The sequence below is a fragment of the Aotus nancymaae genome, unplaced genomic scaffold, assembly GCF_030222135.1.
Source record: "Aotus nancymaae isolate 86718 unplaced genomic scaffold, 86718_ANA_hifiasm-v0.15.2.pri h1tg000029l, whole genome shotgun sequence".
NCBI classification, from domain to species: domain Eukaryota; kingdom Metazoa; phylum Chordata; class Mammalia; order Primates; family Aotidae; genus Aotus; species Aotus nancymaae.
Window position 1 is genome coordinate 58,370,961 of NW_026988442.1, and position 19,528 is coordinate 58,390,488.

Genomic DNA, 19,528 nt, shown 5'->3' on the forward strand with positions numbered 1-19,528 from the left:
AAGGCATTTCAGAGACCTGCAGCCCCTTCCAATACAGGTCCAGAGGCCTAGGTGGGGAAGAACAATTTTGTTGCCCTGGTGTAGGCCCCTGCTATCCTGTGCAGCCTCAGGACAATACTCTCCACATCCTGGTTGCTCTGGCTCCAGCCTTGGCTTAAAGGGGTCTAGGTACCGCTCGAACTGTCACTGCCACTTCAGGTTGAGAGGGTGCAAGCTGTAAGCCTTGGCACCTTCCATGTGGTGTTAAGCCTGCAGGTACACAGAATACAAAAGTGAAGAAACAGCCTCTGCCTAGATTTTACAAGATATATGAAAAGGTCTGGGTGTCCAGGCAGAAGCATGCTGCAGGGGTAAAGCCCCCAAGAAACCAAGGGCAGTGTGGAGGGGAAATGTGGGATTGGAGCCCCCACAAACAGTCCCCAATGGAGCACTGCCTAGTGCTGCATGAAGGGGACTGCTGACCTCTAGACACTAGAATGGTAGATCCAAAGGGAGCTTGCACTTGTTTCTGGAAAAGCTGTAGGCACTAAACAACCTGTGAAGGCAGCCACAGGTTAGAGGGTGCCCCTGCAAAGCCATGGGGACACAGCTGCCCAAGGCCTTGGGAACCCACTCTTTACACTGGTGAGACTGGGAACCCACTCTTTACACTGGTGAGAACTGGATGTGCGACATGGAGCCTAAGCAGATTATATTGCAGCTTTAAGATTTAATGACTGCCCTGCTGAGTCAGTCATAAAACTTGCATGGGGCCTGTAGCCCTTTTCTTTTGGCCAATTTCTCACTTTTGGAATGGGAGTATACCCAATGCCTATACCACATTGCATCTTGGAGTTATGTAACTTGCATGTGATTTTACAGGCTTATAGGTGGAAGAGTCTTGCCTTGTTACACATGAGACTTGGGATTTTATATTTTTGAGTTAATGCTGGAATAAGTTAACACTTTGGGTGATTATTGGGAAGGCAAAATTGTATTTTGCAATGTGAGAAGGATGTGAGATTTGTGGGGAGGGGCAGGGCTAGAATGATATTGTTTGGATATTTGTCTGTCTAAATCTCAAGTTGAAATGTAACCACCGTAATTTGCTACTAAACACATGTATTACATCCTTCATTTCATCTGAAACTATTGTGTTTTTTTCCAGTTCTGTAATGTCAAGTATATACTATTTTATATGGATCAGTTTCTTGATAAAACTGGAATCTTGTCAAACTTCAATCTTGTCATATACATTCTAAGACATATTAATCTTAAAGTTACTGCAGCATCTGGATTACCTGTTGGTCTGGGGTGTTTGTGTTTGTGTGTGTTATTCTTTTGTAATTTTCCCCATTGTCAGCAGGCTTTGGTTTTTATTTTTGCATTCTAGCTCTTGTGTTTTTTAAAAATGAAGAATTAAAAGAGGTTCTGGATGGTATAATTTTTCTTCAGAAAAAAATCCCCTATTTTTACTCTTTAGCAGGCAGTGTGAGTAAAAATAGATACCTTCATTCAGTTTAGGACTGAGTTTGAAGTTGTTTTTCAGTCCTTTGTAAGACACTGAGTGTTTCTACCTCATCCTTACTATTAGGTGATGACACTTCTAGGTTCCTAAATGTACATCTTGAGAATTATCCAGGACCTTTGCTCTTTGATACTCCCTAATTGCCAATATTTGTCTCACCAGACTGTGGGGCTGTCAAAATTTCTACTCAGTTTCTTATTTATCGAATGTTTTGTTCAACGTTTTGACCTCTCAACTCTGAGTGACTTTTGTTGGCAAATAATTTTGAAAAGAAAGGGATAAAAAATGGTGGACTCATTTCAGTTTACTTCCTTTTCTTCATATTCTGGCCCTGTGCTAGTTCTCTGATGCTGTAGGAGAGATTATTCCCGCTCCCCCACCCAGTTTTTTTTACTTTTTTTCAGTGGCAGAATATTTCCACAATAAGCTATTTTACCATTATGGGAAAGAGAATCTCTCCCAATCCTCTACCCTGCTCCCCCACACCTACTGTACTTTGTTTCGTATAGGAAAGTACACCCCTAAAATTTTAGTACTGGTCTCATTTGTCTTCCTTTGGATCAACAATCTTAAATTCTAACCCTGGGAGATGCTAACAGTACAAATCAGAAATGTAAATATCATCTTTTGTGCACTTTGTTTTGAGTGTTGACTTGTACTTTTGGATCCCAAAAATACATTGTTATAAACATAGACCACTTAATAAAGAAGGACCTTATAGTAATTATATACTTTCAGATGTTATACATTAAACTTGAGATCTAACCATAACACAGATGCTCATGTGATTTTCTCAAAACATTGGCACATTTTGTATAATAAAAATTATGAAAGTAGAGGAAGAGCAGAAATATTATGCTGCATATTTCAGGAAGTACTTCAGCTTTGGGATGAGATGGACATGTGCTCAAATCCTGGCTTGACCACTTTGTATGTAATTAGAATGTAATATCTTTCCTCCTCAATTTTCTGTTAAATTATACTGTAATATTTATGTATGATGACTGTGTAAGTTTTAATGGAATAATGTATATAAAATATTTAACACAAAATCAACTTTACCCGAAGTGCTTAGTCAATATTAGTCACCCATTCATATTCTTTATGAATAATTTCCTCAGTGAAGTGAAAGTGTCTAAAAATAAATTCAAATTATGCTGGAACGTTTGGCTATAAAATTATAAAGGAATAGATTCAGTTGAATAGGTATATACTTTTAAAAGTAGTACTGTTTTTAATAAATAAAACACAATAAATGTCTATAGAGGAATAATATGAAGTTCAAAAGAATTCCTCTATAGAAAGAAAAAAATTAAGTTCTTTTTGAAGAGCATCTAAAAATTAAGAGTAATTGAAAGTAAATATTTAAATTGTTATGAGACTTTAAAATATATTCCATTAAGTAATGCAAAACTTTGCCAATTTTGACAAGCCTAATTCTAATATTTTTTTCAGAGAATCATGAGAGTTTAGAACTGTAAGAGCTCTTATAATCTAAGAATTCTTAAATTGGGAATACTTAATTAACTTTCCAAGGTTACACACCAAAAAAAGCCTGAGAAATACCTGATTGGAATATGTGCTGCATATCTTCAGTTGCACTTGCCATACTTCTGCATTCTGCTCTGTGCTCAGAAAGACTTCTGGTTGGGTTTGTCCAATGAGCAACATTATCAGGAGGTTAGAGGCAAGTCAGGGTATATAGTCCCCCTGTTGCCTTCTTCCAGGGTCATTCTAGCTTTTTCTATTTTTTGCTTAAGGTTATATTTTCTGCCAGGCAATTCTCACCACACAGCTTTTAAAGATGCTGTTACAAGCATTAGAGTATTTTCTACTATCCTTTGTGGTTTACTTATGCTCTGCCTTTTATAATGCATTTCTCAAATTACCAAATTGCGTGGGCTGTCTTTTTTCTGCTAGGACCTGATGCACACAGAAACCATATCTTTAATATGGGAAAAATTAAAGGAGCTCAGAATTTTGGGGTTTATTAATCAACATTTTCTCCTTCTCAATACGATAAATATATTGTTGCTGCCCAGAAGTTTATTGCTTTATTATATAGATTACAACAGATGACCTGTTTCTCAGGTATGTTCATAAAGTCAATCATGCTTGACATCATGTCATATATTAACATTTTGTTTCTTAACATGTAGCTTTAATTGTAAAAGCAAATTATATAAATGAATATTTTGAGATTATAGGAACATAACACCAAATATTTTCAAAACCCAGAAGAAAAACTGTGTATCAAAACCCGTTCAATGAAATGCTATTGCCTATGAATTTTACACTGAACTATGTGTTAGTTTGTTTATTTATTTTTCTATTTGTAAACAACATTCTTCAATGCATTGGAGCAATATCACATATAAAAATATAGGTCATTAAACAAGCAATAACCACAATACGCCAACCACATTAATTGGTAATAAGAAAAATAAGTGTAGTTCCCTACTGGGAGGACCTTCCCCCGTCTCCTATCCTTTTACCTTTTGAAAAAAATGTTCTAAGTTGGGTTTGCTCCATCATCCTCTGCTGGCAAATGTAGCTGTTTGTAGAGCCAGTTTTTCATGATTTTGGCAGTACACATACTAGCTTAAAAATACTGTTTTAGTTACTCCCTGTTTTGAAGTCTTGAGTCTTTTAGATAATAAATACACAATGGCTCCTTAGTGGTTTAGAATAGAAAGTGCATGTAACATTGGCCCAGATTTTCCTGTCTCTAATTGTATCAATGATAAAAAAAAAAAAAAAAAATACAAATGTCTATTTCGAAACAGATCAGAAAAATTCAGTATCTATTGAAGCTGCAAATTATGAATAACCTATTAAACATATGGATTTCCACTTCAAAAATATTGTGAAAAAGTTTACATAATTCACAATTAATACTTTTTTCATATGGAATATATAATATAAATCCATTTATAATATCATCATATTGAAGAAAATATTTATGAATAAATTTAACCGAACAGATGAACGATCTATACACTGAAACTTAGAAAAAAATTTTTTTAAATCGAAGGAGACAAAAATGGAATTATATCTTCTGTTAATATGTTAGAATAATTAATATTGTTAAAATGTCTATGTTACCCAAAGTTGTCTAAAGATTCAATTTAATCTCTATCAAAACTTCAAAGACATTTTTCACAGAAATAGAAAAAAATCCTAAAATTTCTGTGAAAGCACAAGAGTCTCTGAATAGACCCCTGAATAGACAGAAGACCAAAAGCAATCTTGAGCAAAAAGAACAAAACTGGATGTATCACACTACCTGATTTTAAAGTATATTATAAAGCTATATCAAAACAGCATGAACTGGCATTAAAACAGACTTTTGCACCAATAGAGTAGAATCGACAGCTCAAAATAAAATAAAGTAAAAACTCATAAACTCAACTAATCTTCAATGAAGGCATCAAAAATACACAATGGGCAAAGGGCAGTCCCTTACCCACAGAAAAGAATAAAATTGTACCCTTATCTTATACCACATAAAAAAACTACTCAAAGTATTAAAGATTTAAACATAGGGTTTGAAATCATAAAAATCCTAGAAGAAATATAGGGGGAAAGCTATGTGACATTGGTCTGGGCAATGCTTTATTGGATATGACACCAAAAGCACAAGCAACAAAAGAAAATAATAAAGTGGGACTACATCCAACTAAAAAGTTTCTGCAGAGGAAAGGGAAAAATCAGCAAAGTGAAAAGGCCACCTATAGAATGGGACAAAATATTTGGAAACCATATATCTGACAGTGTTTAATATTCAAAATATATAAGGAACTCATACAACACAGTAGCAAAAATGAATAAATAAATAAAAATGGACAAAGGACCTGAACAGACATTTATCCAAAGAAGATACACAAATGTCCAACAAGTACATGAAAAGGTGCTAAACATCACTAATTATCAAAGAACTGCAAATCAAAACAATGAGATACCACCTCACATTTGTTAGAATAGTTATTATTAAAAAGTCAAATGATAATAATTGTAGGTGAGAATTGGAGAAAAAGGAACACTTGTACATTATTGAACTAGTATATAAATTGGTATAGTCATTATGGGAAAAAATACAGAGATTCCTTAAAATACTACATGTATAGCTACCATATGACCCACAATCTTATATCTGGGAATATATGCAAAGAAAGTAAAATTAGTATCTGGAAGAGATTTATGCGTTCCTACATTCATTGCAGCATTACAATAATCAAGATATGGAATCAACCTCAATATTCATTGACATATGAATGGATAAGGAAAATGTGATGTCCATCTATACGTATAGGTATATAGAGTAAAATATTATTCAGCCTAGAAAAAGAATGAAATACTGACATTTGCAACAAAATGGATGAATCTAGGGAATATTATGCTAAGTGAAATAAGCCAGAAACAGAAAGGCAAATACTGCATAATCTTACTTAAATACATGGAGTCTAAAAATGTTGCACTTGTAGAGACAGAAAAGAACAATGGTTGCCAGGGTATGGGAGGGGAGGAAATAAGAGAATTTTTGGCATTAAGTACAAACTTTCTGTTATAAGATCAATATATTCTGAAGATCTAATGTGTAGCATGATGACAACAGTAATGTATTGTGTACTTGAAATTTGCTAAGAGTAGATCTTAAGTGTTCTAACCACAAAAAAGAATGGCAATTGTATGAGGTGATGGATGCAATAATAGGCTTGATTATGGTAATTATTATACAATATATAGGTATTTCAAAATATCAGGTTGTACACTTTAAAAATATACAATAAAAATATTTTCTTCTTGTCCTATCATATCAATAAATTGCCCCACTTGTTATTTTACCTTCATTGCATTCAAATGTTGAAGCCATAGCTCAGATTGTATCTCTTCCAGATATATTTAGGTAATTTGCCAACTTGGGAAGGAAAGTCTAGGATTAAAGACTCCTAAAATTATTTTATCTTAACCATAGATCAAGGGAAAAGATTAATTCATGTTAGCTTTATTACCTACAGCACATTAAGGCAAACTCAATGCTTTGGATAGGTTCACTATTCCCCCAAAAATGGCATAGCTAAAATGGACATATTAGTTAGAGAAGATTAATCTGATATTCAGTCTTAGAGTGGCCAAATCACTCAAGTCATATGAAGCAAGTGAGCTTATTACCCATAAAAATATAAGAGTTAATCTGTTGGTTTCCATAAATCCAAAATTTGTTCTTGAAATGTGTATTTAAAGTATTTTAATATGACATGAAGTGATAGCAATAAAGTAAAAATATAAATATGTGTGATAAGTAGAGAAAATTCACTTTTATATTATAAAGCATAGACAAATGGGGTTTTACCAAAGTATTTTTATATTTTAAAAGTAAGTTTTAAGTTTATTAATTTCAATTAAAATTTTTTTTAAAAGCAAAACCTTCAAGATTCCAGTTTTCCAGAAACTATGTTAAAACTATTTTATCATGCAACAAAAACCCCTTTCATTAAATTTGTTTTTTTAAAAAGACTGCACTCTTTATTCTGATTATGTTTTATTACTCAAACTATCACTGGTATCAAATATTACATCCAATGCTTTGAATGACAGATAACAAATATTATAATCTTAAATGAATTAATAAAAAAGTTGGACATAAATAATTCTTATGTTTTGCAATTGTATCTTTCTTGCCTGTAAGTTTTCTTGGGATATGACATGTAAGATTAACCACCATGACCCTGTACTCACTGATACTATCTAAAACAAACAGATACACTCTATAATGTTACATGCTTGGTTAAGTTGCTTTTAATTACAGAAAGAGAAAGAAAGAAAGAGAGAGAGAAAGAGGGAAAGAAGGAAAGAAAGAAAGAATTCATCCAAGTTCTCTCAGGATAAGAAGTTTTATTGTAAGGTGACATGAGGAAAAGTCTAGAACTAGAATGAAAAAGTACCATGAAAGGAAGCAACTCCAAGGACCAGATTCTCTTCTCTTCTTTTTCATAGACTTAATTACTTCCTCTTTAGTTTCTATTTTTCTTTTCAGGTCTTTTCTGCTCTTCTCTCAATCGAGTTTCTGCCAATTAACTTAACTCTGCTTACTCATACTTTATGGTAGTTCAAATATTTAAGTTGAAAATGTGTTGATCCCCATTGAAAAGCAAGTATTTACAAGGCATGAACTATGTTCTAGGGTACAGACAGCTTCATCTTGCCATGGCTCCAACTCCACCTGATTTTTGCCAGCTTCCTTCCTCCTATTATGCCTGTTATATAAGCCTATTATATGCCTCATTATCTTTCCAAATTAAAGTTCCCCAAAAAGAAAATCAATGTGTACTATAGACGTTGTAAATGGTGGTTCAATATCATTTTAAACTTTCAGATATATTTTAAGCATACATACTGTTGCACCCTCTCCACTAAAGTCTTAAAAAATTGAATTAACTCCCAATATTTATAAATTGGTAACTTTTACAAAAAAAAAAAAAATACTATTTTTTGCCATCCCTTGAAAAACAAGAAGAGCTGGCAACACTTGACCTTTTTTTCATGCTAACAATTATTTGGGACTGATTAGCTACAGTCCCCTGGACAGAGCCTGTGCTGTCCACGTTCTTACCACTCCAACTCTGTCCTACAATGAGGCTGAGATTCTCTGGCTTTTATCTTTGTCTTTACGCCCTGACATATTTTAGAGAAGAGCTTCTAAGCAGAAGAAAGTGAAATACTGTGTAATCTGGCCTCCTTCAGTCTTTTATATTATCTGCATGGCCTCTGGGAACTTTCCCGTTTGCATACCTTGCAGTCTCATTTTAGCATAGTGACCAGCCTGTGGTAGGCTTCCCTAGATGAAGCACATCCTCTGGGTCCTGGGAGTGAGAGGGCTTTAGAACAGAAAATATAGCTGCCTAACTAAAAACAGCTACTGGTGGTACAAATTTCCTTACAATGGGGTGAGGACAGGCAGGTCAGTATATTATCTTTTTAAATTTAATATAATGAAAACAAAACTGAGTATGCCTAAATCACAAAAGAAGAAAATTTAATTTTTTATCAGTAACATTGTTAATAAATCACAGCACTGTTTTTGAAGTGATAACTCTAAAGACTAAAAGGTATGGCTGTCCAATATTATACTCAGAAGGGAATCAAAAAAGAATAGAAAGCTTGGTGGCATAGAACCCCGAAGCTACCACCATATTTTGACACCTGCCAAAATATAAATCTCCCAAAATGTCTCTACCTGGAGAGTTGATTTTACTGTTTCTGTTTCCAGTCTTCTAAAATAGGAGTTGGCAATATGCAATCTATGACCCAAATCTGGCCTGCTGCTTGTTTCATATAAAATAATTTTCCTTTATCTATGAAAGATTCATTTCAAGATGCCTAGTGGATGCCTAAGACCATTGGTAGTACTGAACCCTGTATATATTATGTTTTTTTCCAATACATACCTACTTGTGATACTGTTTCACTTAAATTTGGCACACTAAGAGATGATCAACAACTACTACTAATAAAATAGAACAATTAAAACATACTGGAAAATTTCTTTCTTCACAATTTCACAGATAGAAGATGTGTTTTTACTGTAGATCTTAGCAACCTCAGCACACAATTTTTGTTCTTATTAAGTCTAGAACTTTCATGTTCTAGAGTATCCATATATACTTTATGGATACTACAGTATCCATAAATACTTTAAGGAAAGTATTTTATAGCTTCTCCTTATCATATCAGAATTGCCACCATCACTATGCTTGTGCTTTGGGGACATTATTAAGTAAAATAAGGATTACATGAACTCAAGCACTGCAATACCAGGATAGGTGATCTGATAACCAAAAGGGCTACTAAGTGACTAAGAGGCAGGGAGCATGGTCAGCATGGAGATGTTGGAGAAATATGATTCACAACCTGGACGAGATGGAGAAGGACAGTGCAAGATTTCATCGGGCTACTCAGAATGGTGGACAGCTTAAAACTTATGAATTGTTTATTTCTAAAATTTCCCATTTAATATTTTCAGACCAAGCCTGACCACAGGCAATTGAAGCCATGGAAAGCAAAACAGAGGACAAAAGGGACTATTGTATAAAGCCTGTTGTAACACAGCCATGCCTATTTGTTTAGTATTACCTGTGGCTGCTTTTGTATTAAAAAGTCAGAATTGCATAGCTGCGACAGAGACTGTCCCGCTTTAGAGCCGAAAATATTTACTGACACTTTAGAGAAAAAGTTTGTCTATCTCTATTCTAAAGAAAAACGTAACTAGGTACCCAAAATACGTTACAAAATGGCCTTTGTAGCAGAAGTTCTTCTTCTACCTAATCTAAATTCTCCTGCTGCAGCTTTAATTACTTCATCTTGACTTTGGTTGAAATGAAGAAGTACAAAACAATATCATCAATAATATTTATTCATATTGAAATCTGTTAGCAAACAATCAACTCTGCCATTTTGTAACTTTTATTTTATGTTAGTCATACTCCCTGGATAAGCACTGGAGTCAAAATAAAGACCTTTTACAACTACATACCTAATTCTCTGAACAACTTAAATTCCATAGTAACTCCATTTACTTTTCAACTTGTTTTGATTATGGCAAAATTGACCAATGGAGACTCTCATACTAAAATAATGAAATTTTGGTTTATGCCTTCACAGATCATATCACCAATAGCACATGTAATTCACTATGAATAGCATTTCTTCTGGAAATAATTTTTATTTTTAGCAATGTCTGCTGTGATCTTCCTTGTCCTTATTAGTCTCCACTATGCCTTCTTCATTTTTTTCCCAGTGAATGTCAATTGTAATACAGTCAGATTATTCAGGCATTGATGGAACAGGTAGGCTTCATTTATTTTATTAGCATACGCTTTTAACATATTACAAACATCCCTAGTGATTATGCTCCCAAGCATACAGCTCTCTTCTTTCATTAAACTTCAGAAAAATTAATTACTTAAAATCAACATGGAAATTAAAAGTTTTCCTTTATTCCAGCAATGACCTGCTTGAAGATATATGACAAAGCTAGCTCACACACAGAAACAACAAAATATAAAGTACTTTATAATTAACTAGAAATATGTCACATGAACATAGAAGCAGAACTGTGGACTTCTGCTAAAAGAGTTCAAAGAAGGCAATAAGTGAAGAGATGCGCTATGATTTCCCGTTATTAGCGAGAGTCCACTCAGCAAAGCAAATGAACATAGAATATAGAAATAGGAAGCTGCCAACAGGGAGACATGAAACAGAACTGTAGAATCACAGAGATAGCAACAATAGAAGCAGTTAACACTGCTAAGGCTGAGGAAACAGAGGGAAGACATTGGATTTATTACTGCTTTGAAGTCGAGGAGGGACTCCCACAGAACGAAGATGGGACATTGGCAGTAGTGCCGGGTTTCTAGGTGCTGAGGCGTGATGAGGCTGATTCTGTGAAGGCTGGAAAAGCTTCAACATGGATACAGTGGCTACTACAAGAAGGAATTGCTGCTACCAAAGGGAAGAAGCATTCTAGGAAGATACAGGAACAAAAGAGCACATCTCCCACAGGAAGCAGAAAAGAAGCAGCAAGTCCCGTCGTCCTGTCCTTGCTGCCTCTTTCTAGCACTCTTTATTGGCAGACTCAGACAGAGACACTATTAAAGAAAACGTAGTTTGCAGAGCTCTAACTCCAACATTAAGGAGCAGGGCACAGAAGAGCAGAATTGGGGCTGAGAGACAGTAGTATAGCATATTAAATGGTACAACAAATCTCCACTTTTCCTAAGTACATTAATAGATATAAATGGATTTGGGTGATAGAATAATAGTATCTGAAAATAGTTTGAAGTTTTAAAATAGTTTAAAGTTGAAATTTGAAGGAATAAAAGAGGCAAAGTTTATCAACAAGTATAATAACAGCAGTTTTATATTAAGGACATGAAAATGCATGAGAAACGATACTCCAAACCATAACAGGATAGTACTGTAAATTGATTAAGTAAATTATTGAAACAGACTCTATTATGTCTTTAAATTGTAAAACAATTTTAAACCAATGTTGCTAGAAATTTGAGATATCATTTTCTTATGTGTAACATGTCAAACCAATTTTATTTTCAGTGAATTAAGATTTCAAGTGTGTAAAATGAAGATACTAAAATATAGAAAATCAATGATGTTTATTTTTTACTGGATTCAGCATGGAGAAAGAATATGTAAACATACAACTAAAGAAAAACATTAAAGGAAGAGTCACAATGATTACATATAATGAATAATTCTGAAAGCAAAGTTATTAAAGCAAAAATGAAAGAAATAATGATACCTAGGAACAAGTTTTACAAATCTGTGCAAAAAGAGATACAGTTCTTGGCAGCCAGAAAAATTATAAATCAATAAAAAGTGAAAAGCTTTCTTTTAGAAAAATGAGCAAAAGACTTAAGCAAACAGTAAAAGAGAAAGTTAAAAATAAAAAACATAAAAATTAAGGCTCTTTAGCAATTAGATATAGATAAAATAAAAATTTATACTTTTTGATATGAAATTGACCAAGGAAATACTAATTAATATTGACAATATTAAAGGCATTCCCATGCTCAGCTGATAGTAGTAAACGTGCACAGCCTGTTTAGTAGACAAAAGCGCAATACATGTCCTAAACTCTTAAAGAATTTTTAGAATTAAAGAATTTCCCCATTTCTAGGACTTTAACCTAAGAAAATGAATAAAGATACAGTTAAAGTCTTGAGTATGTGAAATTCAACATCTTTACAATAATAAAGAAAATTGTCAATTCATTACATATCTAACAATAAGAAAATTATGGTAGAGCCATATGATTAAATATTATGCAGGTTTGAAAAGCATATTTTAAAAATATACATTTGATAAACTTGGAAACTTCAAAACATGCAAATTTAAAAAAGCAAAATACAAAATAATGTTTCTGATATTAGTCTAGGTAATATGTAACAATAATAGTCATTTCAGAATAGCAAAATTATAGATGATTATTTCACTTTTAAAAATACTTTTAAAACTTGCCATTCATAAAATGAAATACTAAGGTACACAATTTTTAGTACACATCTGTTTAAAGAAAATATATACTCAGAACTTGAGAATCATTCTTGGAGCAAATATATCTCCCCATTATTCCCCAAAAACAAAATGTAAAGACTGAGATTTCCTTTGGAATAACAAATAAAATAAATGAATTAAATCTCTTCTAAATACCAACTTCTAGTTCTGTTCAATTCAACATACAAGCATTTTATAGCAACTATAATTTGCAAACATTAATTCTGAAATTTTATTTTCTAGGTTAAATAATCAGTTAAATGGCATTTATAGGTTTAATATTCTAACCTATATTTTCTGACCTCTTTCCTAAGCTCCAGATATGCACAATTAACAGTCTACTAGGCATCTAGTAGACATAGAAGTCTAAAAACCATAAAACCATAGAAGCCAGATATGGTTTGGCTGCGTTCTTACCCAAATCTCATCTTTAACTGTAACTCCCACAATTCTCATGTGTCATGGGAAGAACCCAGTGGGAGGTAATTGTATCATGGAGGCAGGTCTTTTCTGTGCTTTTCTCATGATAGTGAATAAGTCTCATGAGACCTGATGGAAGTTTTCCTGCACAAGCTCTCTCTCTCTCTTTGCCTGCTGCCATCCATATAAAATGAGACTTGCTCCCCCTTGCCTTCTGCCATGATTGGGAGGCCTCCCCAGCCATGTGAAACTGTAAATCCATTAAACCTCTTTCTTCTGTAAATGGCCCAATCTCAGGTATGTCTTTATCAGCAGTGTAAAAACTACTATAGTAAATTGGTACCAGTAGAGTGGGGTGCTGCTGAGAAGATACCCGAAAATGTGGAAGTGACTTTGGAATTGGGTAACAGGCAGAGGTTGGAACAGTTGGAGGGCTCAGAAGAAGACAGGAAAATGTGGGAAAGTTTGGAACTCCATAGAGATTTGTTGAATGACTTTGACCAAAATGCTGATAATGATATGGACAATGAAATCCAGGCTGAGGTGGTCTCAGATGGAGATGAGAAACTTGTTGGGGACCAGAGCAAAGGTGACTCTTACTATGTTTTAGCAAAGAGACTGGTGACATTTTGGCCCTGCCCTAGAGACTCATGGAACTTGAAACCTGAGAGAAATAATTTGAGGTGTCTGGAGAAGAAATTTCTAAGCAGCAAAGCATTCAAGAGATAATTTGGGTGCTGTTAAAAGCATTCTCTTTTATAAGTGAAGCATAGCATAAAAGTTCAGAATATTTGCAGCTTGACAATACAATAGAAAAGAAAATTCCATTTTCTGAGGAGAAATTCAAGCCCAGCTGCTGAAATTTGCACAAGTAACAAGGAACCCAATGCTAACCCCCAACCATTGGGGAAAAAATGTCTTCAGGGCATATCAGAGCTCTTCACAGCAGTCCCTTCCATCACATGCCTAAAGGCCTAGGAGGAAAACATGGTTTTGTGGACCAGGTTCAAGGCCCCCATGCTGTGTGCAGTCTAGGGACTTGGTGCCCTGCATCCCAGCTGCTCCAGCTATGGCTAAAAGGGGCCAAGGTACAGCTTGTGCCAGGGCTTCAGAGGGTGCAAGCCCCAAGCCTTGGCAGCTTCCACATGGTGTTGAGCCTGTGGGTGCACGAAAGCCAAGATTTGAGATTTGGGAATCTCCACATAGATTTCAGAGGATGTGTGGAAACTCCTGGATACCCAGGCAGAAGTTTGCTGTGGGGGTGGGGCTCTCATGGAGAACCTCTGCTAGGGAAGTGGAGAAGAGAAATGTGGGGTTGGAGCCCCAACAGAGTCCCTACTAGGGCACTGCCTAGTGGGGCTGTGAGAAGAGGGCCATCGCCATCCTCCAGACCCCAGAATGGGAGATCCAATGAAGCTTGCACTGTGTGCCTGGAAAAGCTGCAGATACTCAATGCTAGTCCATGAAGGCAGCTGGGAAGGAGGCTGTACCCCACAAAGCCTCAGCAGTGGAGCTTCCCAAGACTAAGGGAACCTGCCTCTTGCATCAGCATGACCTGGATGTGAGACATGGAGTCAATGGAGATCCTTTTGGAGTTTTAAGATTTGACTGACCCACTGGATTTCAGACTTGCATGGGGCCTGTAGTCCCTTTGTTTTGGCCACTTTCTCCCTTTTAAAACAGGTATATTTACCCAATGCCTGCATCCCCATTATATCTAGGAAATAACTAACTTACTTTTGATTTTACAGTCTCATAGGTGAAAGGGACTTGCTTTATCTCAAATGAGACTTTGAACTGTGGACCTTTGAATTAATGCTCAAGTGAGTTAAGATTTTGGGGGATTGCTGGGAAGGCATGATATTTTTTGGAATGTGAGGACATGAGATTTGGGAGGAGCCAGGGTAGAATGATATAATTTGTCTGTCTTGCCACCCAAATCTCATCTTGAATTGTAACTCCCACAATTGCCATGTGTCATAGGAGGAACCCAGTGAGAAGTAATTGAATCATGGTGGTGGGTCTTTCCTGTGCTGTTCTCATGATAGTGAATAAGTCTCAGAAGATCTGATTGTTTTAAAAACAGGATTTTCCCTGCACGAGCTGTCTCTTTTCACCTGCCACTATTCACATATGATGTAACTTGATCCTGCTTGCCTTCCACCATGATTGTAAGTCGTTTCCAGTCATGGGGGACTCTAAGTCCAGTAAACCTCTTTCTTTTGTAAATTGTCCAGTCTTGGGTATATCTTCATCAGCAGTGTGAAAACAGACTAATACAAAGTCTGAGTTCACAAAATAAACATGTCCAAAAAAAAATGTCTTCCTTCTGCTTGATTCTATCTACCTGGCACCTCTGCATTGGCAACTTTCTCCTCCTCATTTTCTCTAGAACACACCTAATTACTAATGCCAAAATATGACACTTTTATGTATCCCCAACTTTTGCATTAGCATATCTAATTCCTACCCCATCCAATGCTGCTACCTGAGTCGAAGTCCTCTGTATCTCTCTTGAACAAGTGAAATAGCTTTTCATCTAGTTTCCCTTATTACACTCTTTCCCAGCCATTCATTTATCGTAAAATAGCTAGAGGAGTCATTAAAAATATTATTTAGATTGTGTTATTTTCTGGTTTAAAACTCTTTAAACTTTTCTGTCTTACTTTGGATTTCTTCAGAAGCAGACTTTAATACGGATGAAAGGATAATAAATTATTTGACAGGCAATCCCAGGGAACACTTGTAGGGAAAGTACGGACTGAAAAAGGAAAAACATCATAAATGGTACATTACCCAGTGCTAGGGTTTGAATGTTTGCTCTCTCCAAAACTCATGTTTAAACTTAATCCACAATGAGAGTGTTGAGAGGTGAGGCACTCAAGAGGTATTAATAACTGGGTCATGAGAAGACACGACTCTGCCCTCATTAAGGGAGTAATGGGTTAATGGCTTATTGCCTTAATAGTTTACTGGGATATTATCATGGGAGTAGGCTTGGTGGATTTATAAGAGAAAGAGAATTCTGAGAGAGTATGGTGAGCCCTTTCATCATGTGTTACCCTGCACCACCTTGGGACTCTGCAGAGAGTCTGTACCAGCAAGAAGGCCCTCACTGGATACAAGCTCTTGATCTGAGCCTTCCCAGCCTCCAGAAGTATAAAAAATAAATTTTGTGTATTGAGTAGTGTTGGATGGAAACTGGGTACACTAATGAGAGAGTTTGGGATAGAGAAGAGTGTCAGAATTTGGCATGAGTTATTAGATATACTTTAGAGCAAATGAGGAGGAGAGAGCTGCTGGTGCAGAGGTACCAGGGAGCTAGGATAAATACATTATCCAGTTTCAAGTATCTGCTATAAGCAACAGAAAGTAGACTAAGACACCAAACAAGGCACTACTTTGAAGAAGTAAAAATGAATTTCATACAAAATTCTAGATGCAATGTAGAATATGTGTCCCAGTTATCCCACTGGAGAAGCAAAGAAGCTAGCTTTGTTAGTCATTTTATATGCTGTTCCTGCAAAGGCTGTTCATTGAGGGATATAGGGATTAATTCCCTTGCGTTTCTGGTCTGCTCACACTCAGGTGTAGCAGGTTTCAGTGGAGACACACACACACACACACACAGAGCACTCATGGAGAGAGTCACAGATACTGGCAATTGCAAGTCATAACTTGCATTCCTAAAAAAGTTAGGGGGCCCAAGACTATCAAGCAGCAGAGGCAAGGAGAAAACCTAATGCATCAGCACTCTTCACATATTTGTTAGAAATGTCAAGGACATTAATTCTTCTGAGTAAAAGAGAAACCAGGTGCAGAAGCAGGACGTGAGAGTAGACATGGAACATGACCACTGAAGCACAGCATGACATAGAGACAGTTAAGCCCCTGGAAGTCTGTGGGCCTCCTGACAGTCGTCAGGCCTTGTCACAAGAGCTTGGAGAAGCGGAGTTTTCACCTAAATTCCCCAGGAAGGAGATATCTCGGTCATTTTGGACATCTCCTTCCCTAGCGAGCAAAACAGCAGGTGATTTCATGGCATCAGCACTGCTGCACGGCCAAGGCGCCCTCCAGCAGCCCTTATGCGGGCGTGACAGAGGGCTAAGAGCACTTTGTTCACAATGTCACCTCAGTTCCATGCTTCATAACCCAATAGTCATTAGAAAAATTAAAGGTTATATTAAGTATATATCTTTATAAGTAACTATAAGATTATATATGATTATATAAAGGAATAACTATGTGCCTACATTTCTAATTCTTTTCTAAATCAATATTTATATGGGAACAGGCTGAGGCTTCAGACCCTTGCCATGGCACTTGCGGGTTTTCCCCCTACAGTGGAATACCTGGGAGAAGATGTTGTGTTAGTCCATTCTCACACTGCTATATAGAACTATCAGAGACTGGGTAATTTATAGAGAAAAGAACTGGGCAATTTATAAAGAACTACCTGAGACTGGTAATTTATAAATTTCCCCAGGCTGTACAGAAGGCATGGCTAGGGAGGCCTCAGGAAACTTTCAATTGTGGCAGAAAGCAAAGGGGAAGCAGGCACATCTTATGTGGCTGAAGCAAGAGGGACAGAGAGGTAGAGGAGGTGCCACACACTTTTAAACATTCAGATCTTGTGAGAAATCTATCACGAGAACAGCACTAAAGGGAGGAAATCTGCCCCCATGATCCAATCACCTCCCACAAGGCCCTATTTTCAACATTAGGGATTATAATTGAACATGAGATTTGGATGGGAACACAGATTCAAATCATATCAGATGTGGATACACCAGTGCCTGGAAATCTTGGGGATCCATCTTAGAATTTTGCCTCCCACATCATCCCAATGTTTGCTCCATCAATCCACTAGGTTTTTCATGATATGCCAGAAGACAGGAATGGTGGATCCCATGGTCGTATGCCCATTGTCACAACTCCCTGAACAAACATGGATTCCTTGGCCCAAGGTGATTTTATGCTGGATATAATTACCAAAAAGGCAAGTGCATTTGTCTTTTTGGTAAAATGATTAATTTTGTTTGGGTATATACCCAGTGACAGGATTGCTGGGTAAAATGGTAGTTCTGTTTTAACCTCTGCAAAATCTCCAAACTGCTTCCACAGTGGTTGAACTAATTTATATTCCCACCAACAGTGTGTAAGCATTCCCTTTTCTCTGCAGGCTCACCAGCATCTGTTGTTTTTGGCTTTTTAATAACAGCCATTCTGACTAGTGTCAGATAATGTCTCACTGTGGTTTTGACTTACATTTTTTTCTGATGATTAGTGAGGTGGAACGTTTTTTAATGTCTGTTGTTCACTTGGATGTCTTCTTTTGAGAAGTGTCTGTTTATATCCTTTGCCCACTTTTTAATGGGGTTATTTGGTTTTTGTTGAATTGTTTAACGTTCTTAGAGATTCAAGATATTAAACCTTTGTTGGATGCATAGTTTGTAAAATTTTCTACAATGGTGTAGGTTGTCTATTTACTCTGTTGATGGTTTCTTTGTTTGTACAGAAGCTCTTTAGTTTAATTAGGTCCCACTTGTCAATTTTTGTTTCTGTCACAATTTCTTTTGAGGGCTTATACATTTGTTACAAATCCAATGTCCAGAATGATATTAGTTTGATAGAAATAGCTTTGAATCTGTATATTGTCCTGGGCAATATGGCTATTTTAAAGATACTGATTTTTCCAATTCATGAGCTTGGAGTGGTTTTCCATTTGTTTGTGCCATTTATTATTTCTTTCAGCAGTGTTTTATAATTATCCTTATACAGAACTTTCAACTCCTTGGTTAGATGTATTTCTAGGTATTTTATTTTTTGTGTGTGGCAACTGTAAATGGTATTATGTTCTTGAATTGGTGCTCAACTTGAACATTATTGATATATAGAAATGCAACAAATTCTTTCACATTTATTTTGTAATCAGAAACTTTACTGAAGTTGTTCATCAGTTCTAAGAGCCTTTTGGTAGATTCCGTAGGGTTTTCTAGATATAGCATCATATCAACAAAGAGAAATAATTTGACTTCTTATTTTCCTATTTGGATACCTTTTATTTCTTTCTATTTCCTGATTGCTTAGCTAAGACTTCCAGCATGATATTGAATAGGAGTAATGACAGTGAATATACTTGTCTTGTTCCAGTCCTTAAAAGGAATGCATCCAGCTCTTGCTCATTCAGTTTGATGTTGGCTTGAGTTTGTCATCTATGGCTTTTGTTATTTTTAGGTATGTTCCTTTAATGCCTAGTTTGTTCACGATTTTTATCATGAAGGGATGTGAGATTTTTATCAAAAGCTTTTTCTACATCTATTGAGATAATCATATGGCCTTTATTTTTAATTCTGTTTATATAGTGTGCCATATTTATTGATGTGTATGTGTTTTACTAACCCTGCATCCCCAGGATAAAGCCTTTATTGTTTGAATTAACTTTTTGGTGTACTGCTGAATTTGGCTTGCTAGTATTTTGTTGAGGATTTTGGAATCTATGTCAATCAAGAATATTTGCCTGCTTTC